General features: G+C 35.6%; 1 protein-coding gene and 1 long non-coding RNA gene across 24 annotated transcripts in view; one reads left to right on the top strand and one right to left on the bottom strand.

The window, feature by feature from the left end:
• Nucleotides 1–27,035, top strand: part of ADGRL3 (adhesion G protein-coupled receptor L3) — an 827,855-nt gene that overhangs the window by 590,271 nt on the left and 210,549 nt on the right. The window lies entirely within an intron of this gene.
• LOC122478858 lies at nucleotides 80–18,598 on the bottom strand. Its single transcript, XR_006296177.1, has 3 exons — nucleotides 17,942–18,598; nucleotides 7,517–7,728; nucleotides 80–848 (listed from the first exon to the last, which is right to left on the bottom strand). It is a non-coding gene; the product is annotated as an uncharacterized LOC122478858 (long non-coding RNA).

Genomic DNA, 27,035 nt, shown 5'->3' with positions numbered 1-27,035 from the left:
TATTTTGACATCCCAGTCTGATTTGGGAAGAGTATGGTAAAATCAGGCATAGGGTAGTATAACAGTACACTCCAAAATGTAGTAGTTTAAAACAGGAAACATTTATTATAGTTCTCACACTTACTTGAGTTGTGTGTGTGCTAACTTGGCTGAAGTTAGATGTTTAGGAGCTAGCAAGTTGGTTGGTTTTATAGGGGAAGGAACTCAGTCACATGCTTGATAGTCACCTTAATGTCATCTGGGATGAAGGCCATATGGCTGTCATCACGAAGCAGTCTAGCACAGGCTCATTCTCATTATGACAGGATTCCCAACAATAGGCAGAGAAATCCCAAAGATCAAATATTTTGCAAGACTCTGCTTGTATCATGTTTGTTATGTCGCATTGGCCAAAGTAAGTCACATAGCCAATCCCAGGCATAAAAAGGGAGAAAAAGACTCTATACTTTGGGAAGCCACAATCCAAAGGACCGTGGATATAGAAAAGAGGGGAACTGGGATCATTTCAGACTACCATAGCAAAGCTGAAAAGGGTAAAATGAATTTAGAATGAAGTAAGACAAACATTGGTAAAATGAAGGGATTTAGAGGCAATTAACTTAAACATGGGAGTTCCAGACATGTTATCATTAGTTTCCTCAACTACTAGGCAGAAGATCAGAAATAACAACTTTACAGTGTCTTTGTGAGGATTAGGGATAATATAGAATTTGTCATGTGGTAGGCCCTAGATAAAAAAATGTGGCTATTACTATGTACTTTTGTGGTCACTTCTATAGCATATGGGAGGAAATTGGAGTTTGAAGCCAGGCAAACCGGTAAGACCTTAGCCAGCTTCTGTCTGTCATCTGTAAAACAAGGATAATAATGTCACCTGAGCCAAGTTCATTAGGGCAATTACATAAAATAGTAAGTATCAAGTTCCTGGCAAATACTTGACATAAACTAGACCCTGAAGAGTTAGAAGGTAGGTAGGCATTATTAAAAGTTACCCCTTAGGGGCACCTGGGTGGCGCAGTCGGTTAAGCGTCCGACTTCAGCCAGGTCACGATCTCGCGGTCCGTGAGTTCGAGCCCCGCGTCAGGCTCTGGGCTGATGGCTCAGAGCCTGGAGCCTGTTTCCGATTCTGTGTCTCCCTCTGTCTCTGCCCCTCCCCTGTTCATGCTCTGTCTCTCTCTCTCCCAAAAAAATAAATGTTGAAAAAAAAAATTTTTTTTTAAATAAAAAAATAAATAAAATAAAATGACATCATCTTGGTCAAAATAGTGATGGTATTGACCTGGTGAATGAATTACTAAATTCCAACACTCATCTCTGCTGCTCTCTCCCTCAAATCACACTCTTAGAATGATTGTCTTTTTAACTTCTAGTTCTCTTAGCATTCCTTTCCATGCATTGACCCAGAGCCATTCCTAGACTGTTCTGTGATTAATACAATTACAGTTAAGAGTTATTAGCTCATGTGCCACAATACTGCAGTATTCAAAAGAGGACACTTAAATAGGTAAATAAAGAGGTTTGTATAAATCACCATAACACTGAAAAAAATCTTGGCCTTTTAAAATAAACTATCTAGTAATTCATTTAAAAACAAATATTAATAATGGGATCGAGTTGCCATAGTAACGCCATTACTTTGGAGCCACAATGTATTTCCCTTCAACTTTCAGCCATCACCCCCCTTCATTTGTTATTTTTAATTAACTATACACTGTTATTGATACTTTGTATGCAGTCAAATTATATAAATGAACTCTAGATATGTCTATTACTGTCTATATCTAATACAGAGAGAACTTCTCAGGTATATTCTAGGTTTTTATAAGAATTTATACAATAAGATATCAGGTTCTTTAAATAATATGGAATTCTAGCTCCAATACTTGGATTTTTTATGTGAGATATATAAAAATATCCTTTGAAGTATCTAAAAACTGACATTACCTAACCTGCTTTCCTTTTTCTATTTTTCTACTATAATTATATATGTATTGAGAATATAAGACATTTGTGTTGATATTTCTAAGTCTCTCCATATTCTGTGTCTCTATATTATCTTATTTTCCCTTCCTATACCAATTTCCACTAGTCTACCTGCATGTTGATGTCTTAGGAATTGTTGCTTTATATATTAATTCTTTATGTATTTTGTAGGCTTATATTTTTATAAGGAACTCATATTTAATTTTCTGACATTCATTAAAGTAGCCGTATAAGACAGCAATGTCTCGGGGCGCCTGGGTGGCTCAGTGGGTTAAGCATCTGACTTCAGCTCAGATCATGATCTCGCGGTCTGTGGGTTCAAGCCCCGCGTTGGGCTCTGTGCTGACCGCTCAGAGCCTGGAGCCTGTTTCAGATTCTGTGTCTCTGACCCTCCCCTGTTCATGCTCTGTCTCTCTCTGTCTCAAAAATAAATAAACTTTAACAAAAATTAAAAAAAAATAAAATAAAACAGCAATGTTTAAAATGATATTAATATGGTTACCAATATTAACACAAGGGACTCTTCAATAGAAAATGTTAACTACCTAACACTCAGAAACACATCAGATTGCTTCAGATATCTTGTCATTTTATTCTGTTCTCATCTGAAATATTTTGAATTAGCTGGTACTTTTTTATGTGTATATAGTGATTGTGCTCTGAGTATTTGAGATAGTGAGCTAATAATTGGTAACTTTGGAATTGTGTTGTAAAATAATATTCTGAAAAATAATTAAATAATTATATCTCAGGGGTGCCTGGGTGGCTCAGTCGGCTATGCATCCAACTCTTGATTTCAGCTCAGATCATGATCTCACAGTTATTGAGATCGACCCCCACATCAGAACTTGGGATTCTCTCTCTCTCTCTCTCTCTCTCTCTGCTCCTCCTCCCCTCTCTCTGAAAATAGATGAACATTTAAAAAAGTAATAATGGGATACCTAGGGGTCTCAGTCAGTTGAGCATCCAACTCTTGATTTTGGCCCATGTCATGATCTCACAGTTTTGTGAGTTTGAATCCCATGTCACTGACAGTGCAGAGCCTGCTTGAGATTCTCTCTCTCTGCCCATCCCCAGCTCGCACTCTTTCTGCCTCTCTCAAAATAAATAAATAAACTTAAAAAATAAAAATAAACCAATAATAATAATTATTATATGTCAAAAATCACATTTTTATCGTATTTTCTTTTTTATCCCCTCAAGTTCTTTATCACCTGTGAATCATTTTGATTTTAATCCATGTGTCACTATTTTCCCTCTTTTCCGTTGTCTTGATTTCTTTCAGCTTTCTATCATTTTTTAGGAAAAAAATATGACATTCATGTATTTGTTTGTCATAATATGTTTCTTTTTTAGTATTGTGCATTTTAATTCTGACCAATATGCTCTTAGTAACCATAGGAAAATGTACTAGCAAGTTACTAAATAGCCTTGAATAAAATGTAATCTACATTTCAAAATAGCAGGAGTTTATAAATTCTGTGGAACTTACCCACAGATAAGTAAATTTGAGAGATTCTGTTCTTTAAGTCTAATGTGATCATATGTGGCATTTGGTTGCATAATTTATGCCTGTGATGGCTTTATCTGCATTCTTCAATTTACAGATTTTATTACCGAGTAGGGGTGTAAATTCCAATAGTTTACTAGTGCATTAATGTCACAATACATTACAAGGTAATTAACCAGAGCTGCCACTATAAATAGAAAAATTGTCACAGCCCTCACTATAAACTACTTAATAAAAATAAGATCCTGAATCAGCATTCACCACTATAGTAATTTTTCTTGCCATATGTCTCATTAATCAGGACTTAAAAAAATAGGCTCATCTAGAAGCACTATTATTTTTAAACCTTTCATTATTAAAACAAGTTTGTTATAATTTCTAGTAAATTTAATGGGATTGATTATATGTTTCTGAATGCAAATATGTTCTACTTGCTTTTGAGACATGTTTCCCCATTTTTTATACTATAATTGGGAATGAAAAACTACTTCAGTGGTTTTGTAGCAGATTTGTGAATAAACACATTGGAGTTCTTAGCAAGATTCATTAAGAGTTGCAGTTCTGGAAAAAAAAAAAAACAAACCAAGTTGCAGTTCTGAAGGTCATGTGTCCTCTCCAACTGTGCTTTGTCCCTGACCTTTCGTTTGCCTCCCTAGTACTCATAATGCAAAACCTCTTACCCCAGAGTGTGTCTGTATTACGGGCAGAATGACTCAATGAAGTGCTTGGGTGGGAGTTTGTTTGGAAGCTGAATCAGAATTCTATCAGCAGAGGTGTCTATTATTTGAGATTCAGATACACCAGCTAAGGCATGCCCTGGAGTTGAGACTTTATTGTTTTGTTTTTGATGTTGTTTTGCTTCATTGTTTTCCTGTATAATTGTGTGAGAGCCTTAGCAATTATAGAACCCAACCTAGGAATTCTTCATAACATCACTAGCAGTTCAAGTTAGATAAATTCCTGTCAAGAACTAAGAAAAGACATTCTTTTCTGAAAAAGTCTGAGTGATACTTTTAATGTTCTACTGTATAAAAAGTTTGACAGTTACTGGTACTCTCCACCTTCCAATACAGTGAACAACTAGTAATAAAGCTGGTGAAACCAGTATGTTTAGTTTGTATAATCTTTCTTTAGGTAAGATCTTATATTTAATTAGAAGCCTAATGTCAAATAAGCTAAAATATTTGGGTAATTGGGAGATTACATCTATTTTTTTTTAATTTGCTATAATAGAGTAATATAAATATGGTTCAATTGGCACATAATCAATGAACTAGAATAATGCCAGGCATTAAGTTTCATGTGCAAATGGAATTACATTCAGCAAATCCACGTTGAAAATATTTTTTAAAGTTCAAAATAAACAGATGGTCCTGCCTGGTGCATCTATATTAAAAATAGGCTATAGCCAAAGATTTAGCATCACACATTAGAGACATTAGCGCACGATATTGTCTAGTGGAATGTAAAAACATTTGAGATTGATTAAAATAAAATAAGAACAAGACATCTGGCGTTCTTATTGAGGAGACTCCAGGCCTATTTTTTAGTATTCTTCGTGTGTTTTTTTTTTCTAACTTATCTTGTTAGCAGACATTATATGGTAGAACATAATTTCCTAGTTTTATCCACCCTTAACCCAAGGGAATAAACATGAAACTTGCATATAACAGATTGCTTTGACCACGTTAAATAACGTGCTTTTCCCTCACTTGTAAATGCCAAACATTTTTTTGTACTGTGTGTTAAAGTACACTGCGAATACCTACAATATAGAGCTTGCGAATGGTAAACATCATTCCCATTTATGAAGTATGTGTCTTGTGTTAGACACAGGAAAAAGTTATTTTACCTGCATTGTCTCATTTAAGTCTTACAAGGACACTATCACTTTTTCATTCAGACTTACTCGTCATCATCATCGTATTTCTAGAGTCATGTATACTCCCGTAACACTTTATGGTAATAATTGAATTGGGTTGGATTTAATTGAAATTAAATTCTAAATGGTAAAATATACTTTTTATTCAATATTGTTAGGGATAAGTGAGTGTTTTATAGATTATAACATACCCTGCAAATATAAGTTATTATTTAAAAGCCAACATTTATCATTTGAAACAACTTAGCACAATCCTGCAGGCCCTTGTGGTACATAATTCATATATTGAGAATAATTATTCCAGGGAGTAGTGTGACCTGGTAGATTTTTGCAGTAAGTTCTTGGTCATCTTGTTCTGGTAGTTTCTCAATAAGCCTGCATGAGAAGGGAGATAGAGATTGTTTGGATTCTACTTCCACACTGGCTCATGGAATGACATTCTTAGTACTCAAAAGGTATTAAATAGAGGCTTGATATCGTTGTGATCTGAACATCCTCCTTCAGGTTCAGTGTGACTGGTAGCAGATCCAGTGGTAATGATCCTTGACTCGAATGTGATGTTTCCTCCATGGATCCTGTTGCTCAGGGAATGGAAAGTCTCTGGAACTAGGATGTGTGTCTAAGCAGCTATGACCAGGGTTCAGTTCCTTGAATTTCATACTTCCCTACCTGACGCCCCTCCCCAGCTCCCTGTTTTCTCTCCTAAGATTGCTCACTAGCCCAGCCCTCCTATGATCGGTCCTATGGATTCCAGGACTGACCTATCTTTGTTTTATTTAGCTTTTATTCTCATTCAAAAAGATGAGAGTGTAGCTGCTTTATCTTGTTCAGAGAGAAAATATTTAGCGTTTTCTGAATGTCACAACTTCTTATCGCTAGTCAGTAATAATGATGGTAATAATAATAATAAACACTTATTATTCAAATTAACTTTTAAAAATCATACAAACTGAAAATTATCCATATGTCCTCCTCTCTCCCAATTCCCATAGAAAACCAATCATAATATTTTTCTGAATATTCCAGTAGATACCATCTTTTTTGAGTGGACACGGTTAGAACATTTAATATTTACACATAACATTTGTGCCTGGCTGTATTTGAAGCATATGATATGGATCATTATTTCATTAATTTCCTGAATCTCATGAAGCAGGTAGTATTCTTGTTGTAATTTTGTGAATGAAAAAACTGAGCCGTAGAGAGATTTTTTTTTTTTTAACTTCATAAAGGTCAGATTAAGTATTACACATTGGAACCAGGTTCAAGCCCAGGCATCTATAAAATTCTGCTCTGTCAGTTTTTCATTTATACAAAAGAAACTATGACTTAATTTCCAAAACAACATATTTTAGCCAGTAATTACTAATGAAACATATTACCACAAAGGATGGGGTGGGGGGGGTCTAACTATCCACAGTATGGTATTTTAAAGAAAAATCTTCACCCATCTCTATTAGTCATCTTAAGAACAGAATATGGCACAAAAGTTGTTTGTGTGTCTGTTGTCTTCTTCAATAAAGTAGAATATCTTTGTTCTAATGTTACACTGTTCCTTTTTGCTCTTTTCATAAAATATCTTTCTGTTTCTCTCAAAAGAAATATTTGAAATCATACCATAAAACAAGAAATAAGACATTGTGATAAAATGTTATTTTTGTAGTTTTAAATATTCTCTCCCACAAATGCTTATTATTTATGAAAATAATTTTATACCAGTATACTAAAAATAATTGTCTTATTGCCTGGAGGAGACAGCTAACTGACAGTTGTGTTGACTGCTACTACCAAAGCCTGGCGTGGGACAAGGAGGAGGTTTTGACTTCCAGATGGAAGAGTCACCCTTATTGCCACCTACTGAATGTTCACAGCTGCAGGGTTTCCAATTTTTTGGTGTACTCATGCACATGATCCTGCCCTTCCGGAGTATCTTCTTTAATATAACAATTCTTACTTTACAATAGATGTAAAAGACAACATGATAAAATTTATATATGATAAGTCCTTAAATTTTAAAATACCTTTTACTCTGAGTCAGTTGCCTAAGATTAGTTAAGATCTCTTTTCTCTAGATACATCTGGATCCCTAGACAGTAAGGACAGTAAGCGTTGGGACTGTTAAGGACGCAACATCCACTTACATATCACTAGTCAGCAAATGAGGATCTTGTTTCTTCCGCTGCTAAAAGGCACATTCTTCTCTATTGAAAGTGTTGACTTTGGCCATTATTCATCCTGTAACACCCCAAAGAGTATTACCTTCACACGAAGAGGCACTTATCTCCCCCAGTGTGTACTAAGAAGTACTTTTCTCTGTTAGTTGTATCTCTGCGTCCAGCAATTATTTTCAGTCCTTGAGTTCAGGGGAAAAAAAAAAGACAGTTTCCCTCACTGGAGCAGATGCTCCTGTTAAGTTTGGCATCACATTCTCCTAGATGGAATTACATGGAAGTATACAGCTTAAATATTAATGCTTGTTAATCTGATAAATCCACCCCGGTTGCTAACTATATGATCACAGAAAAACTTGCATAGCCACAGCAACAACCTGTTTCCCAAGATTGTTTAAGTATCAAAGAACAAATATGATATTATATGTGAAACTGATCCATACCCTATAAAATGCTATGTAAATATTGCTTAATATAATTTAGAAGCAATCTTTATGGTTCCAGTCTAAGACTCAGTATAGCTCAGACATGGTGAGATCAAGAAAATAAGTCCTCAAGATGGTTTGCAATGTTCTTATCCTCCTCAAATCCTACTGGCTTAATTATGATGTAGTTTTACATTAAAAATAACCATAATTTTTTTCTGTAAATGTCTATGCCTTTAATTTCAAACACGTATCAGACAAGAAAACTATATGTTAGCTTTTCTCTGTGCCCCTCTGAAAGACTAACTTTCCTTCAGTACTGACCAAATATTTTCTATGTGGTTGCATCTTATGCATGGGTTAGATTCTGAAGTTAGTGAGCAAGGTCAAAACAAAAACAAAAATATAACCCACCTTCAAACATCCTCTAAATTATCCATAAAATACAATATATCCAACAGTGGGTTATTCCTCTATATCAGGAAATGTGAAAATAGAAATACCTAAAACCTCCTTTGGCTGTGGCGATGCGTGGTGAACAGTGTGGGGAGACAGAGAACTGAGGGAACACGGTCCCTATCCTCCTGTCACTCTGGACCATGCTGTCATTGATTAAAAGGCTAAGTGGATTTTCCCCCAAATTCTTTCTGAATGCATATCGTTGAATTTAAGTCAGATGAATTTTGATGTGACAGTACTATACTGACTGCCAACTATTTGCCATGCATTTTACAGGGGACTGGCAATACAGCCCACATGGTCTTTACCGTGTATCGGAGAAAGTCAACAATAGATCAATTATGTAATGACATAATCAAGGGGTGCATGGGTGGCTCAGTCGGTTAAGCATCCGACTTCATCTCAGGTAATGATCTCATGGTTCCTGGGTTCGAGCCCCATGTCAGGCTCTGTGCTGACAGCTCAGACCCGGGAGCCTGCTTCAGATTGTGTGTCTCCCTCTCTCTCTGCCCTCCCCCACTCGTGCTCGGTCTCTCTCTCAAAAGTAAAATAAACATTAAAAAAATCAGAAGAAGAAAAAAAGAAAAGAAAAACCACTCTAGGGAGGTGACTACTCAGCTGAACTGTGAAGAATGAAAGTGAATGTGTATTGAGTTGTATCAGTTCTTTATATATTTTGGATACTAACTCTTTATCAGAGATGTCATTTGAAAATACCTTCTCCCATTCAGTAGGTTGCCATTTAATTTTGGTGATTGTTTTCTTCGCTGTGCTGCTTTTTATTTTGATGTAGTTCCAATGATTTGTTTTTGCTTTTGTTTCCCTTGCCTCAGGAGACATAATCTAGAAAAATGTTGCTGCAGGCTATGTCGGATTGCTTTCTATGTTCTCTTCAGGGATTTTTATGGTTTTAGGTCTCACATTTAGGTCTTTTATCCATTTTGACTTTATATTTGCATAAGTGTAAAAAGTGAAAGAAGTGGTCCAGTTTCATTCTTTCCTATGTTGCTGTCCAGTTTTCCCAACACCATTTGTTGAAGAGACGATCTTTTCCCCGTTATGCATTTATTCCTCCTTTGTTGAAGATTGAGTGACCATATAATCGCTGGTGTATTTCTGGGTTTTCTGGTCTATTCCATTGATCTATGTTATCTGGTTTTTGCCAATACCATGCTGTTTTAATTACTACCACTTTGTAGTAAAACTTAATATCTGGAATGGTGATACCTCCATTTTTTTTTTCTTTTTCAAGATTACTTTGGCTGTTTGAGATCTTTTGTGGTTCCATACAAATTTTAGGATTGTTTGATCTAGTTCTGTGAAAAATGTTGTTGGTATTTTCATGGGGATTGCATTAAACCCATAGATCACTTTGAGTGTATAGACATTTTAACAGTATTTGTTCTTCTAACCCATGATCATGGAATGACTTTCCATTTCTTTGCATTGTCTTGAATTTTTTCATCAATGTTATATAGTTTTCAGAGTACAGGTGTTTCACTTTTTTGGTTAAGTTCATTCCTAGATTTTGTTTGGTTGTTTGTTTTTGGTGCAAGTATAAATTGGATTGTTTTCTTAATTTCAATTTCTGCTGCCTCAGTGTATAGGAATGTAGCAGATTTCTGTACATTGATTTTGTATCCTGCAACTTTACCGAATTTATCAGTTCTAGGTTTTTGATAAAGTCTTTAGGATTTTCATATATATAACATCATGTCATCTGCAAATAGACTTTTATTCCTTCTTTGTTAATTTGGGTGCCTTTTATATTTCTTATGTTGTCTAATTGCTGTGGCTAGGGCTTCCAGTGCTATGTTGAGTAAATGTGATGAGAGAGGGCATCCTTGTCTTGCTCCTGACATTAAGGGAAAAGCTTTCATTTTTTCACCATTGCCTATGATGTTGGCTGTGGGTTTTTCATATGAGACCTTTATTATGTTGAGGTATGTACCCTTTAGACCTTCTTTGCAGAGGGTTTTTATCATGAAGGATGTTGTACTTTGTCAAGTGCTTTTTCTGAATCTATTGAAAGGATTTAATGGTTTTTATCTTTTTTTCTTATTGATGTGACATATCATGTTGATTGTTTTGTGAATTTTAAACCATGCTTGCATCCTGGGAAAAAAATCCCACTTGATGGTGGTGTATGATTTTTTTTTAATATATTATTGGATTCAGTTCGCTAATATTTTGTTGAGGACTTTTGCATCTATATTCATAAAATATGTTTGCCCATAGTTCTCTTTTTTTGTGGTGTCTTTATTAGGCTTTGGTATCATGTGTCTTTATCTGACTTTGGTATCAGGGTGATACTGGTTTCATAGAATGAATTTAGAAGAGATATATATATATATACACACACACACATGTATATGTATATGTATATATATGTGTATGTATATATGTATATGTATATATATGTATATATATGTATATGTATATATATATATATATGTGTGTGTGTGTATATATATATATATAGGAATAGTTTGAGAAGAATAGGTATTAACTCTTCTTCAGATGTTTGGTAGAGGGGCACCTGGGTGGCTTAGTCGATCGAGTGTCCAACTCTTAATTTCAGCTCAGGTCATGATCCCAGAGTCGTGGGATACAGCCCTGCATCAGGTTCTGTGCTGAGCATGGGGCCTGCTTAACATTCTCTCTCTCCCTCTGTCCCTATCCCCCACTCATGTGTTCTTTCTCTCTCTAAATTTTTTTAAAAAGTTAAATGTTTGGTAGAATTTGTCTGTGAAGTGATCTGGTCCTGGACTTTTGTTTTTGGGGAGTTTCTTGATTACTTATTCAGTTTCATTACTAGTAATCAGTCTGTTCAAATTTACTATTTCTTCCTGCTTTAGTTTTGGTGTTATATGTCTCTAGGAATTTAATCATTTCTACTAAGTTGTCCAGTTTGTTGGCATGGAGGTTTTCATAGTATTCTGTTACAATTGTTTCTATTTCTGTGGTGTTGGTTGTTATTTCTCCTCTTTCATTAGTGATTTTGTTTATTTGGGTCCTCTCTCTTTCCAAATAATTCAATTAAAAATAGGCAGAAGACATGGATAGACATTTCTCCAAAGAAGACATACAGATGTCCAATAGACATATGAAAAGATGCTCAGTGTCCCTCAACATTAGGGAAATGCAAATAAAAACTGCAATGAGATAGTAACTCACACCTGTCAGATTGGCTAAAATCAAAAACACAAGAAACAAGTGTTGTCAAAAATGTGGACAAAAAAACCCTCTTATAATGTTGGTGGGAATGCAAACTGGTGCAACCAATGTAAAAAACAGTATGGAGGTTCTTCAAAAAACTAAAAATGGAATTCTCTATGATCCAATAATTGCATGGTTGAATATCTAAAAAATACAAAAACACGAATTCAAAGACATACACACATTCCTGTTTATTGCAGCACTGTTTACAATAGCCAAGCTATGAAAGTATCCCAAATGTCTATCAATACATGGATAAAGATGCGGTGGTGGTGTGTGTGTCTGTGTGTTTGTGTGTGTATAATGGAATATTATTCAGCCATTGAAAAAAATAAAATATTGCCATTTGCAATAACATGGATAGAGCTAGAGAGTATAATGCTAAGTGAAATAAGTCAGAGAAATACCTTATGATCTCATTCATTTGTGGAATTTAAGAAACAAAACAAGCAAGCAAAGGACAAAAGAGAGAGAGAAAGAGAGAGAGGCAAACCAAGAAACAGATTCTTCAATATAGAGAACAAAATGATAGTTACCAGAAGGAAGGTGGCTGGAGGGATGGGGAAATACGGGATGGAGATGAAAGAGTATACTTACCATGATGAAAGAAAGAAAATAAAAAGACAACATGATTTAAAACAAACAAACAAACAAACAAAAGAACATGAGTCGGCCACACTTGAAGTCGAAGGATGGTATGATCAGGGCCCTGAGTTGGAATAGTCATGGTATGTTAATTCATTTGTTCGCTAAGCAAATACTGATTAGGGCCTCATATATGCCAGGCTTTGATGGAATTGTGCAGCTTACAAATCTGTCAAGACTTGGCTTTTCATTAAGCATTCACTCTAGACAGGGGAGAGAAGTTAAAATGAACAAAAATTAAACAGATAAATGCACATGATACTTCTGGAACATAGCGAGATGAGCAACTGGAGATATAGACAGAGTACTTACATAGGGTTCAGATCAGGCACTTTTTTTTTGTTTCCAAAGATAAAAACAAAGATGGACAGTAGTTAAAACAGTATAAAAACACATTTTTGTCCCCAGAACTATTGCAATGGGAGAAAAGAAACCTAAGTATATAGTGGGCATCAACTTCAAATACAGCATGGACAAGTGGGCATGCATAGCCAAGGAACAGGGTAGAAAATCCCTGTATAGAAAATTGTTAAGAGGAAATGTCAGGGGCCAGAGGGACTCTGGAAGCAACTTGATAGGATTCGTGCTAAAGACAGGCCAGAGTGATCAGACATCACCAAGGGGTTGGTAGAGGATGAGGAACATGATCAGATACAGAGGGTGATCAGATATGGAGAGAATGGGGGATTGTGGCTGACATGACTTAGTAGGGTTCTTGCTGTAACTGGATTTTACAAGGAAGTGCACAGAGGGTCATAAGAGAAGGTTCAGGTGTCTAATTAAAGTTTGGTCAAGCAGAGAATTTTTGTCAGCCTAGTAGGTCTTGAAAGGAGCTGAGTTGTTGTTGCTGTTTTTCTGTTTTTTTTTTTTTCATGGGGGGTGGAGGGGCAGAGAGAGAAGGAAAGAGAGAACCCCAAGCAGGCTACACCTGCACCTTCATCAGGAACCATGAGATCATGACCTGAGCCAAAATCAAGAATTGGATGCTTAACTGACTGAGTCACCCGGTTGCCCCAAGAGCTAGGGTTTTAAGATTGCTGAGGGGTTTAAAAACCTCTGAAGGGTTTTTACACAGAGTACTACATAATCTGATTTCAATTTTTAAAAGATGATTCTAGGTGGAAAGTAGCTTAAAGAGAGATAAATCCAATCATATTGGTATGGCTTTTCCTTAAAATTTCATTTACAGAATTCCCTCTTGCCACTTAAATTCTCTGAAGATTCTCTTCCCTTCTGTCCCTTCCATTTTCCACATTACTAGCCTAAGATAATGTGTGACTTCTCTTCTGTGATTAAGAAATAGCAGAAGGATTTGGAAACAGGCAAATTCACATTGCTGTGGGACCATGTGCTGAGCCCTTTGGAAGCAGGACCTGATAGAACACTTGCCTGGATTCCAATAAATGCCCAAGCGAGGGGTTATAGTCCCTGCAGGGAAGAAGAGCACTTACTAATACATAAGCAATGAAAAGACTACATTTGCTAGACCCATAAGGATCATATTCTCATGCTACACACAGAATACTGATTCTGTTAAAACAAGCATCATTTGAGACTCTTGGCTGGTGATTGGGAGGCTGTTAATCTGTTGGTCAGGTTAGTCTGAATTGCCTCTGGAACTAAACACAATTGTGTCCACAATTGATGTGGTGTGAACTGCGAAGAACGAAACTGGCAAAAGGGCTTATAGCTCAGATTGTAGTAGATTTTTATGTGTACTAAGCCTAGCATTTCTAAGTGTCCTATAGACGTTGGGAAACTACAAAGGACATAAGCATAGAAGGCATAATTTGCATAGAAATGTTGATTAAAATGCGTAGGATGGATTGGGAACAGAGAGATTAGTAAGTTATTTCAAGAAAGGTTTCTTGAAAGTGCGAAATAAAAAACAGTAGCGATAGGAAGAATACACGATAGATTCCTAGACATTGTAGTTAAAGCATAATAAGACTTGGTGATTGGATACGAGAGAGAAATAAGAGATAATTATCTGATTTCCAGTTTGGATAATTTGGGTGGATATTGATGGTGTTCTGGAAGACAGAGGTAATTCATATCCAAACTAAAGATCACCCATTATCAATTTTTGGAAATACATGTAACATAAAACATGATTGGAAATTGTTTCCTTTCAGTGTATGGGAGATGTAAATAAAACATAATTTCAAGGGTATCTGAGACCTTTAGCCTTTTACAAGTAATTGAATTGGCCCTTTGGTCACCAGGTGGTTAGTTATCACAAGATGTAATTTATTTAGAAAAGTATGACTAGTGGATTTATGTGATACTGAGTCTGATAAAGTTCTTTCCTGGAACCTGAAAGGCATGCCTGCCAGACTTTATTTAGGTTTTAATGAATGAATAAATGAAGCCAAGGCTATAGAGCGAAAACCACCTCTGGTTACCAAATGGTCCATGCCTTTCCTTTGTTTCACTATTTTGAAGGATTTTACTTCTTCATTTCAAATGTGTGTGTTCATTTGAGAGGGGTGCCTCAGGGCACACTTGTTTGTTGGTTAGATAAAACCATTCTTGAAGACAGAACAAAGAACATACAGGCTGCGCAGCAAGAGTATAAAACTCAGAACACCAGATGGAAAATATCTTAGCTTTGAACTTGTGATTTCTTAAAAAGAAGAGAGGTAAACATTCACATTTTGCTTCTGTGTTTTTTTTTTCTGTTACATAAAAATGTGACGTTGAAATCTTAGAAAAAAATGGACTTAGAAGCAAACCCTCAGAGTTTTAAAATCACCTCCCCTAAGAAAGATTTGTAGTATTATTTTTCTTTGTAAAATCTACCCAGCTAAAATATTTTCTGATGAGCTTAAATGCATATGAACTACTGCTCTGGAGAATTTCTTAATTGAGTACTTCATTTTGGACTTTATTGAAATGTGTACTTTGAAAACATTGGTGAAATTTGCCATTTCCCACCTGGCACCAGCAACAGCTGGAGCCTGGACCATGTTCAATGGCCTACACTCATGCAGCACTAATCTAAAGCAAATGCCACATTAAAAACTACCTCCCTGCCCCTTCTGTTAAACGTACCTCAGGTAAAAGGAAGAGCAGAATATTTTATTTGAGTTTGCCTTTCTCCTCTTTCCATTCCTACTTCTCTAAAACTATTATGAGTGGTCATGCTCTTAACTTTGAAATATTTATAGGAAAAAGATTCGTTTTAAATGAGCAGATGGGCCAGTTCTAAGACAAGCTGCTGTATTAATAAACATGTGTGGTGCTTTATCAGCAAAGGAGCCTATTTTGACATTTCTTCTGGATGATTTGTATAGCCTATCACTATCACACCTGGTGCAGGGACAATAAATGGGCACTTAATAGTCAAGCAGTGTGCGGACACCTTCCATTATAACTTCATTATGTCAGATATAATCATCTATTACTGAATGTCAGGCACTTAATTTATGATCAGTTGCCCTATGGAATTAGTGGCCATACAAATGAATGGTCCATTCATGTCACTTTCACTGTAAATTTCCTTCTCCTAATGCTGGCCCCTTTTGCAAACACATTTAAATAATTCGATACCCTTTTGGGGTTTTAGAATACAAATTATTTGTTTATATTTAGCAAATTTGAGAAAAGGGCAAATGTGAATCACATATGATATAAAATTCCGTATGTGAATGTACCAGTCTGTCCAAAATAATAGTGCAGTTTTTCAGTTTTCTTTACTAAGGAACTTTAGTTTGATTTTGGTAAAGTGACAGTGCTTTAGGAAAGAAACAAACAAACAAACAAACAAACTTCTCCCTAGAGATCTGTTGTACAACGATGTGCATATAGTTAACAATTTTGTAGTATACGTTTAAAATTTGGTTGAGTCAATTTTTATATGTGTTCTTTAACACAATTAAAAAACTTTTCCGCTGGACAGCGTAAACAAGTATGTGTTCACAGGTGGCACTGTCATCAAACAGGCTGATATATACAGGACAGATAGTGAAAAGAAAAGAGAAGCATAGGTTTATGAGAGGGAAGCTGAGAGAAAGAGCAAAGGAACTACTTTGTAGGATTTTAACATCAGTGCTCCCAGGGCACCTGGCTGGCTCAGTTGGTTGAGCAGTTGACTCTTGATTTTGGCTCAGGTCATGATCCTAGAGCTGTGGGATTGAGCCCCGTGTCAGACTCTGTGCTGAGCATGGAGCCTGGTTGTGATTCTCTCTCTCTCTCTCTCTCTCTCTCTCTCTCTCTCTCTCTCTGCTCCTTTCCCCTGCTCACACTCGCTCTCTATAAAATAAAAATAAAAGCAAAATCAGTGTTCTGTACTATCATCTTCAGAATCTTCTGATCCTTTTCTTTGAATGTGAGAACATACAGTCTATGTGTATGTGTCTATTTTCAAGATCACTCTTAGAACTTCAGTTCTTGTTAAGATTCCTGATGAATTATTATCTATGAAAAAGTTCCCTTTAGAGATGTCTCAACTCCTGTATAATGATATTAGCACTGGGGTGGTGGTAAGACCCACTATTTGGGGGGAAAATCTCAAAAACTATTTAACAATCAATAAAACTATTGGACCTACCAGATTAGAAGGAAACAGTGTTACAGATAGGAAAATATTAACAGACTGATAATAGAGTTGGATGGTGTGAGAATGAATCTACATTTACTGCCAACACCATAGCAGGATTATTTTTTTACTATATGAACTTCAGCCAGAACTGCCAAAAAGAAGCTTCTGCCTATGTCATAATATTATGGACCTGGCTGTCTTCCACTCAGTTCTGGCTTTCAGGGTGATGAATGGTACCACTTGCACTGGAAGCATTGTGGCCGAAGACTGACTTCTTCCATGGAGTCAGAAGCTTAAAGGAATCATGTATTTAGAATGTTTGTCTTACACAACTGAAAGATGTCATCAAGAAGAAATAAGGGGAAAATGCTATAGGTGGTATATAACAGTGAATTCATTTCTAATATCCTAAAGAATTTCAAAGCTCTGGTACTGTGAAAGAATGAAATTGCACTAATAAATTTGTATTTGGCATTGACCTAACTGCCTCTGATTTCTACTCTGTAGATGCCAGTGGTCAAGAGACCCATGAGTCTATAGACTATCCCATTGACTTGAATGACTGTAAAGTGTAAAGCTCAGTAAGATACTCGGGTTACAGGAGATGATCTTTTAATGACCAACCCAGAAAATATTGTTCAGATTTATTTGGTAAAAAATCACACTAAGGTGACTTAAAGTTACTCTAGCTGAGACTCTTTAGGGATGCAAACTCCCCAGATGAATGGATCAAGACGGCACTCATTTACAGATCTGAACTCTTGGGCAAGTGTAAGCAGAATCAGGGGGGAGCTGGCAGCCAGTCGCATTTGGCTAGCAAAATATTCCAAACCCTGCAGAGTAAGCTTCACATAGAAGAGCTCTGAGCCAGTTCAAGCACTAGACACTGACTAGACCTCAGTGCCTGTTCTAAACCACCAATCTGGTACTTGGCAGGGACCTCTGGTAAATTACTGTCCTTTCTCCCATTATCTTACATCTATTTTTTCTCACGGCTTCATTGGATCTGCCACATCAGATATCTAGCTTGTTCATCTGGAACCTTATTGGAAAACTTGCTTTTTTATAATCACTTGACTGGTTTAGAATCATTGTTTTTCTTACCTTTCTGAGCATCAGCTTTATGTAGAGGCACATATAGTGTCTGCGGTGTCTGCAGGCAAGACCTTGATTGTTCTTCTGTGTAAAGTAAAAACCATTAAGGGATATTACGATCTAGAAAATAAAAGAAAAAATACACATTTATTTGTAAACTTACCCTCAAATTCATTTTATTTGTTACTGGTTTTGCCAAGACTAAATTGGGAATAGAAGCATATATCATGTTATATAAGTGGTAGGAAAAATATGGGTTCCACTGAGATTTTGTTTGGAAACTAGCATAATTCTTGCAAGGGCACTTGGTTCATACTAAAATTGTGCAGTGGTAAATACTGCCTTTTTGTTCTACCTATGTTTATGGTATTTGAAAACCATGCGAGTAGTTTCAGTTATCATAGACCCTGATATTGGGCTTAACCCCTGCTAAGTGATAAAGCAAATGCAAGAAAATGTACTTTAAAATATTTTAAGTGTTTAATAAGAGAAGATGTTATTATTAAAGGTGAAAATCTTTTTAATTTTTTTTTTCTTTAATGAAACAGCACAGAGTGGAAAATACCATAGCAGTCATTTGCAATCAGCAACATGGAAGAAACCTGTGGTCCAATTATACAGTTGACCCTCGAACAACACAGGGGTTAGGGCCACCCACCCCCCCCCACCCCCCCAGTCACGTATCCACATGTAACTTTTGACTTCCCCAAAATTGAACTACTAATCATCTACTATTGACTAGAAACCTTACCAATAATATAAAAAATTAACTCATATTTTGTATATGTATTATATAGTATATTCTTATAATTAAGTTAGAGAAAAGAAAATGTGACTAAGAAAGTCATAAGGAAAATACATTTACAGTACCGTCTCAAAAAAATCTGTATATCACTAGAGCTATGTAGTTCAAAACCATTGTCCAAGGGTCAACTATAATTTATTTAGGGTGTGTATGGTCACAATGAAAAGACTATAAATAATGATATTTACATATCTTACCTTGAACACTAGTCATCCAATAAATTTTTGATGAATTTAATAGCAAACTTTGAGATATAGCATCTCTTTTAAGCTATAGGGCAACTAGATGTAAATTACCTTCAGTTCAGTAAGAAATGGAGTAATTCCAAAATGTAAGCAGCTTTCTTTTCCCTCTTGGGTATAATTAGGACCATTATTGTAATCATATCCATTAAACTGCTGGGATTTGGGAATAATGGATTTCTTTGCAGAAATTGATTAAATAATATCTAAAGAAAAATGCCATAATTGAGAATTTATACTTTTACTATTGATTTATTCTTTTTTATGTTTCATATAGGTTAAGTGACTTGATCTGTTTATTTTCTAGAGTAGAAAAACTATTCATACATTAAAGTTTCAAAATCCTGTGATCCCTGAGAAAAATGTTTTATAACAAGGTTCTATCAAACTATATAAACTCATTGTTGTATGTGCTGTTCAAATCGTATCTGCTACACAAATAATTTGGACCTTGGCATCATTAAAGTCATAGAGCCAAGTGGAAACCATGTAAGTGCATTGTTTCCTTTATAAAATCCACTGGAGTTTTTCTTTTTTCTTGTATTATTTGGAGTAGTGCTACATGTTTAAATCATTAGTGTTACATGATTAAATGAAACTTTATAGTCTTTTGTTCCTTTTACCAATCAAATCCTGAATGTGTGATATTCAGGACATTGTTCATTTCTAAAACTATATGAATCTGAAGTACCATAATTTAAAGTCAAGAGAAATGTAAAACCCAAATGTCTTCCGTATGCTAATATTTTTCCTTGAATAACAATGTTATTCATGAATGCTTATTATAGCACTTATTAACATTTTGCTTTGAAACAACAGTATTTATTATGAAACAAATTCACTTCTGTGGAACTTTTCTAATACATTCTCAATTAGAAAAAAAAGGTAATGATTTCCATTTATTCGGTCATGTGAAATCTTTGCCTTTATAAACATGTAATTTTAAATATGACTTTCACTCAGCTTCTGTCCAACTGTAACTATAGGAGTAACACTGAATAATAGAAGAAAAATTGAAATCCAAGACTTAGGAAACATCATTAGAAATGTCATTAGCAAATAAAATAAGAACCAGAAAGGTCACCACTGGCTGAATGGCAATTTTAAGCCCGGTACAGTGTTTGGTGCTTCATTTGGTTATATCTAATTCTCATGGAAACTTGGGAAAGTAGGTATCATCATCTTCATTATACAAATAAGAAACTGAGGCTTAGAGAAGATGAGGTCGCTTATCCAGAACTATTAAGTGTTAGAGCCACGACTCTGGAAAAGATTGTAAACAGTAATACTGTTTTTGTAGTGAGTAAAAGATATGACAAAAGTAGCAAAATACTAGTATGTCTTAGGAAACAACCTAAAAATTAAAATTAAGATAGCCTTCTAAACAGCCAAGATCACACACTGTTATCAGTAATTATGCCTTATTTCCCAGAGACAGGATTTCAGGGGGATGGCCTTGCATTGTTATTTCAGAGTTAAAAGAAGTGAGTTGAATTCCATTTGTCAGATACTTATATGCAGTCAGGAGTAAGGTTTAGAACTGTGTTGTTTGTTGTGGTTGTTGATAAAGTTTGTTTCTCATCAGATTCTCATTACGATGGGTCACATTACCCAGACCCCAAGCTGAAGCTAAATATAAACCACATTGTGATGATTTTTAGTAATAATTACACTTTCTGGATTTCATCACAGGGGGAAAGAAGTGTTCATGAACCGCTTTGACCATCTCATTATATATAAAGATAAATATCAAATTTAAAATGAAGAAACCTCGTGAGTAGTTCTGAAAATGCAGAGCTATTTTAAGAGTGTGTTTACAGTGGTTTGAAATGACTTACCAGAAGCAATGTAAACCTAGCTCTATAAAAAAGGAAACTTAGAAATAAACAGGAAATTTTTATAGAATTTTTCATGGTGGTGAAGCATTTGTGTTATTGAGGATTCTGTTTAATATAAGATTGTCAAGCAGGTAAAACTCAAGACCATTCTCCTATTTGTTGAAACTTCAAATTTTATTTACATGGAGTAAACTAAAACTGCATAGGAACATGTAAATTGAGTTAATTTGGTTAACTATAGATAAAGATATCTAATATATAAATATGTATATCAATCACATCTTAAGTAGAAAAATTGAAAAATCATCAGCTGTATTATGTTAATGACTGAAGTCTTATCACAAGAAAAACTATGACTTCTCTGGTTGAAAGTGAAAAAGGTCTGTGTCCTTTATCTTTAAGAGTAAGACTGAAGATGCTGATTCATTTGATTACTTCCTTTTGTTATATTTTATTGTAGAAGAGATAAAAGGATTGGTTCAATCTAATGAGAACTAAATGGCTCTGTCTATAAACTCTCATTCATTTCTATGTCTAAGTGCCTAAAGCAGATGGAAACAATCTTTTTAAAAATCTGAGTTGAATCCTAGTGAGACTAACACAAAAGTGATCTTCACCATCACTTAATATGAAGAGTTGTGTTGAGAGAGTGATTTTCTTTAAAGAAACTTCGTAAGTAGGGTGTGGTGGGGGAGTGGAGCAGGAAGAAGGTATGTGCTACAGCATTGAAAACTCTCATACTTTTGTGGTAGTTTTAAAATGTGTGCTGCTACCCACGGTATTCTTGGTTTTTATATGACTAAAGTTCGTAGTTATACTGTGGTACTTGAATTAACTAATGAGAAAAATTATTCTCATGGTAACTTTTTCATTGCCATAGTGTATCTGGTTCTTTCAGTTAGTTGGTTGCTTTTGATTCAGTTATAGGTTCTGGAGATAAAACATGAAAGATTATAGTCTGCCAAAAAAATAAAAAGGCAAATCTAGGTTCTCATGTAATATCATAGAATGATGTTACCTTTTTTATTTAAAGGAATTAACTTTTAACTAGTGGTGTCATTTACTTTTCACAAACACACATGAAATGATACAAATTTCTATTTACATATGTGAAAAGATAAACTGAGGCGTTATTTTTTTTAAAAAAATAAGAGTTTACTTAAGCAACACTCAGTTCGAATCAGGCAGCATCTAATCGAGCAGATAGAAAGAACACCAAGGAGCTATACAAAATGACAGATTTTTATGAGCGGAAGGGAAAAGGAACAAGAAAATTACACAGTAGTTCCCCCAGCAGATGCTTAAAACCGTGGGTAGTAGGAAACACTATGTGTACTATATTTTTCCTATACATACCTGTGGTAAAGGTTAATGTATAAATTAGACACAGTAAAAGATTAACAGCAACTAATAATAAAATAGAACAAGGGCACCTGGGTAGCTCAGTTGGTTAAGCGTCCGATTTCGGCTCAGGTCATGATTGCACCGTTCATGGGTTGGAGCCCCACATCAGGCTCCTCATTGACGGTGCAGAGTCTGCTGGGGATTCTCTCTCTGCCCCTCCCCCACTTGATTCTCTCTCTCTCTCTCTCTCTCTCTCTGTTTCTCACAAAATAAAAAAACTTAAAAAATATAGGACAAGTATAACATACTGTAATAAAAGTTATATAAATGTGGTCTGTCTTTCAAAATATCTTATTGTACTTTACTCACCCTGCTTATGATGGTGTGAGATGATAAAATGGCTACCTGATGACAGAAAGTGAGGTGAATGAGGTAGGCATTGTGATGTGGTATTAGGCTACTACTGACTTTCAGATAGTGGTTCTGAAAGAGGATCATCTGCTTCTGACCCACAGTTGACTATGAATAACTGAAACTGCACAAAGAGAAAATGCAGGTAAGGGGAGGGGACTGCTATTCTAGGGGGAAAAAAAAGCAGGTTGGATACTAACTGCAAGGTTACTTTCCTTACAGGGGATGGTAGGGGCCTATCAGACCTATCAGACCACATACCTAACTAGTGCTGACCAAGCCACTTCCTGTTTCACCAGTTCAAGGTTCCATTTCTGGGAGAGCCAAAAGTGTAATTAAGTCTTGGTTTGGTAATAATGAGGCTTAGCAAAACGACTCAATTTGGGGCCTGTTGTCATGCGTTTTAACAGATTAGGGAAAGGGAAGGTCTAACAGTTCGTGAGTGGTAATAACACATCTGGAGTATACCCTTTCGGGAGTCTAAGTGTGAGCTCACTTTTCTAAATCATTCAGCATCTCCACATATGGCCTTTAACTGGCCAAACATGAACGAACTTCTCTATTTTCACTTTTCTCTTTTTCAGTGTTTATTTTACTAGTTACTGTGCTGGGGCCTTTGGGAGGTTATGATAAAGGTGTTTGCTGTTATTTGTTAGGTGTCCCACTGTCCCCTCTTGAAATGAGAATTTTCCCCTAAAAGAATGAGTCAGATAATTTGGGAAATAGCCCAAGTTCATGAGTTTGCATCGAATTTGGAAGAAGGAAAGGGTTAAAAGAATTACTGCTACTTCTGGACAATCTACCAAAATATGATACTTAAGACAAAGTTTCCCTCTTCATTGATAGGACCAGAAGTTGTTTGCAGTTTGTTTGTTTGTTTGTTTGTTTGTTTGGGTTTAAATTTTATCTTTTAGAATTGTTTCCTTCCCTCTGTCCTCTTTTTCTATTCCAAGTTTAATGAAGATTTCCTCCTTGAACTTCCTCTAATCTCTAGGGACAGTAATAACTAAATTCCAGGTGTCTGTTACCAGTGTAAACTAAAAATTTACATTGGATAGGTTTTTAAAGTCAAATACCTGACATTCTTCTGAAAGACAAGCCATTAGCTGGCCTGCCAGCCCTGGCCCTGCCCCTTGTCTTTCTTCACCTCTTACTTTCTATATTCTAGGTCTTTCTCCTTTTTCTGTCTCTCATTTTGCCTAATCAAAAACAACCATGACAACACTAAAAATCCTAGTTTAAACCTTGAATATTTGAAAATTCAAAGTATAAAATTCCTTAGGCATAACTAAAAATTACTGGTTCCCACCAGGACCTTCCAATAAGCTGGAGGCTCACTTATATATTTGCATATAAATTATGTAGTTTTTTAAATTTCCATATACATCCTTAGGCCTTACAAATATTCTCAGGTGATTTTCAAGTCAAAATCACAGTAGCTTGTGCCATTAAAGAAATTCATTTTGAAGTGTCTATTTTCCATACCTTTTCGGCTAACTGCTCATTGTAATTGACCTAAAACTTTACATCAGCACCACATAGTTGAAGAGATTTTGAAAATGGAAATGAGAACAAGAAGTTAAAGAAGGTATAAGGGCAGAAAAACTTTCCCTTCTCCCCTTCTGGATTTATTGGCTGATTTCATCAATAATTTGATATAAGATTAACAAGAGAAAAGCAAATTCAATTTTATTTGTACGGGGACCCCAAAGATATGAAACTCAAGGGCAAATCAGTCAGTTGAGGCTTATATACCTCCTGAACTAAGGATTGAGCTGGAGGCCTGCTACTTCAATGGGGAGAGGGTAATTCACAAGGTGATGAGAAGAGTCTATGTTTATTAATTAGATGTTTGTCTTGCCAAACAGAAAGGTCTTTCAGATAAAAAAAATTAACTCTGGTATTAGCCCTTTTTCTGGACAGGCCCCCTATCTAAATTCTATTAGGTACTCAAAGGAGAGGTGCAAGGTTTTCTTGAGTCTGCTAGGTCTTGACTGACTTAAACTGGAAATAATCCACGTGCCAAAGTGGCACATTTTGGGGTGGCAAATTCTGCCTCCCTGTAAGGGCAAGACAGATTTGTTTCAAAGAATATGTCACACAAGAAGGACACAGTGTTTTTGAGGAGAAGGAACACAGTCGTGAAAGAATTCAACCCATGAGATAATTTCAAAATTGTAGAATGGAAGAAAAATTTTTGTCGCATAGAGTAAAATAAATTACCATGAGGAGAAAATGATTTCCATTGCTGCATGCCTGTGTGAATACTGAAGTTAAGTGTAGGTGCCTGATGTTTTCTTGAAAGTTTTTAATTCCTTGCTGCCTAAACTTCACTCTTACCTTGGCACACGTTGTTATTGTAGTAAGTACTTGTAGTGGGAGGGTGTGGGGCATGGGGAGAAGCAGGCATACATAGAGATAGATGACTGAAATTGGGCTTGAGTCAGTTGTAAGAGCCAGCAAAGTTGATGCTGTGGGTATTTTGCAATCATTTGTTTAATTAGCTGAAACTCCTAAGGGAAAATTTTATGAAATGGCAAACTCCCAAAGCCAAATTTAAATCTGTATTTCTATGTGTGCAGAATTTCATAACACAGAGATGTAAAAAAGGTACTAGTGAAAAGCACTGTATAGTTGAGACCTTTAAATACCAAAAGCAGTATCTTACAGAGAAATGTGAAAATAAATTATATAAGTTAAAATATTATTCATGTGAGAGAACTAAGGTAAAGGTTTACAGATGGCTAAGAAAATCGTATTTTGGCTAGGAGCGTTTTTTAAAATTCCCTCCTTTCTCCCCCACCCTGTTTTTGTTTGTTTCCTGTGAATTTTTCTACCTAGTTAAGTATATAATCAAGTTTATATTCTGTTATTGTCTAATGGATTTTTTGATCTACAAGATACCTACTTTTTAAACAACTAAAGGGATATCTCTAAAAGCTGTAAGTCTTCATCATTCTGCTTTGGTACGTTCAGAGGTTAGATGTAAGTGACTGGTTGATTGAAAAGGCCAGTGAGCTGGGTTTCTTTTACACTTGGTTACGCAGGCACAAAGACACTTGTGGACTTTCTCCTGCAGGAGAAAAAAGCATCTGGCCAAAGAGCCATCTTCTCAGGTGTATGCGGTTCAAAAAAAAAAAAAAACCTACCATATCATTTAGAAAACCAAAACCTTATTAATGTATTGATTTCAGATTCAGATGAATAAAATCCATCAATTTTATCATAATCCTAAGGCTAGAGGATGAGTCTATATAAACTCTACTCAAAAGCAGCTTGGGTTTTGTATGAGGATGCATCATTTGCTGTTTTCAGTAGCTGATGACTTTGGTATCATTTTCTTAAATAGATCAGTCAAATAGATGCTTCTCATCATGATTGCATGTGGTCTGCACTGAAGATGTAGTTTATACATTGGAGATTGGAAACAGGTGTTCCAGTGCTGATCCTAAAAGGGCTATTATAAATTGCTTTCAGTAGTAGGCTATGAGGAAATATGTGCAAGAAAAGAAAAAGAGCAACTTACAATTCTTATAATAATTACCCCCTCTGTACAAGTATTGAGGGATTTAAATGGACAAGGGGAATAAAGAGAACCAGGGGAGTAAATCTTTCAAAATGTGGGTCTAGGTGGGAAGGGTGTAATAGAACAGAGACAGAGAAACAGATTTACTTTTCATGCTATAAAATGGTTTAATTTCTTTCACTTTTAGAAAGTGGGTCAAAGTCAATGTTGTTTCTTAATTTGTAGATACAAACTTATAGAGATGCAAAATCCATGTAGCACAGACACCTAGCTAGATGCCCACTAGTATCTGTTTGCCCTTTCTTCTGTGATAGCGGAGCCTTCATTTTTAGCCGGACTCCTGACTACTGGGAGTAAAGAGATTTTGTCTTGCAGCTAAGGTATGTCTTAACCAATAACACATAAATTGAAATGATATGTGCAACTTTCTGGAACTGTTCTTGAATAAAGGTGTCATTCTCCCTCCCTTTTTTATTCTTCCTATGGGCTGGTTGCAGTATGCTACAGCAGCCATTATGGATCACAAAATAGACCCTTATGTATTAAGGAAAAGTAAAGAACATGATAGAAGATGCCTGCTTCCATACCAGCCCAGAAACCTGTTTTAAGAGAGAGAAATAAAATGATCCCTCGCATTAGCCATTTGTTATGTTGGATTTTCTGTCACTAACAGAGAAACTTCATCTTTTATACTCTAGCATAAGATCCAATAACAGTTTCACGAGTAGACTGTGCCTATATCACGTTTACGAGGATCTCTGCCTCTCAAAAATGCATAACAAATGTGAAAATTGTATATATTTTTGTGTTTTCTATTTCATCTTTGTTTCCTTTATTCCTGTGCTAGTTTTTTACTGATAGCAGTCGCTGTCAGTAAAACAAAAGTAGCAGTCAAAAGAGGTTTGAGAATAAAAATTGACTATATATATTTACTTTT

The sequence above is a fragment of the Prionailurus bengalensis genome, chromosome B1, assembly GCF_016509475.1.
Source record: "Prionailurus bengalensis isolate Pbe53 chromosome B1, Fcat_Pben_1.1_paternal_pri, whole genome shotgun sequence".
In the NCBI taxonomy this organism is placed as follows: domain Eukaryota; kingdom Metazoa; phylum Chordata; class Mammalia; order Carnivora; family Felidae; genus Prionailurus; species Prionailurus bengalensis.
Note: the sequence above shows the minus strand (reverse complement) of the source record. Positions and strands in the feature narration are given on the sequence as shown.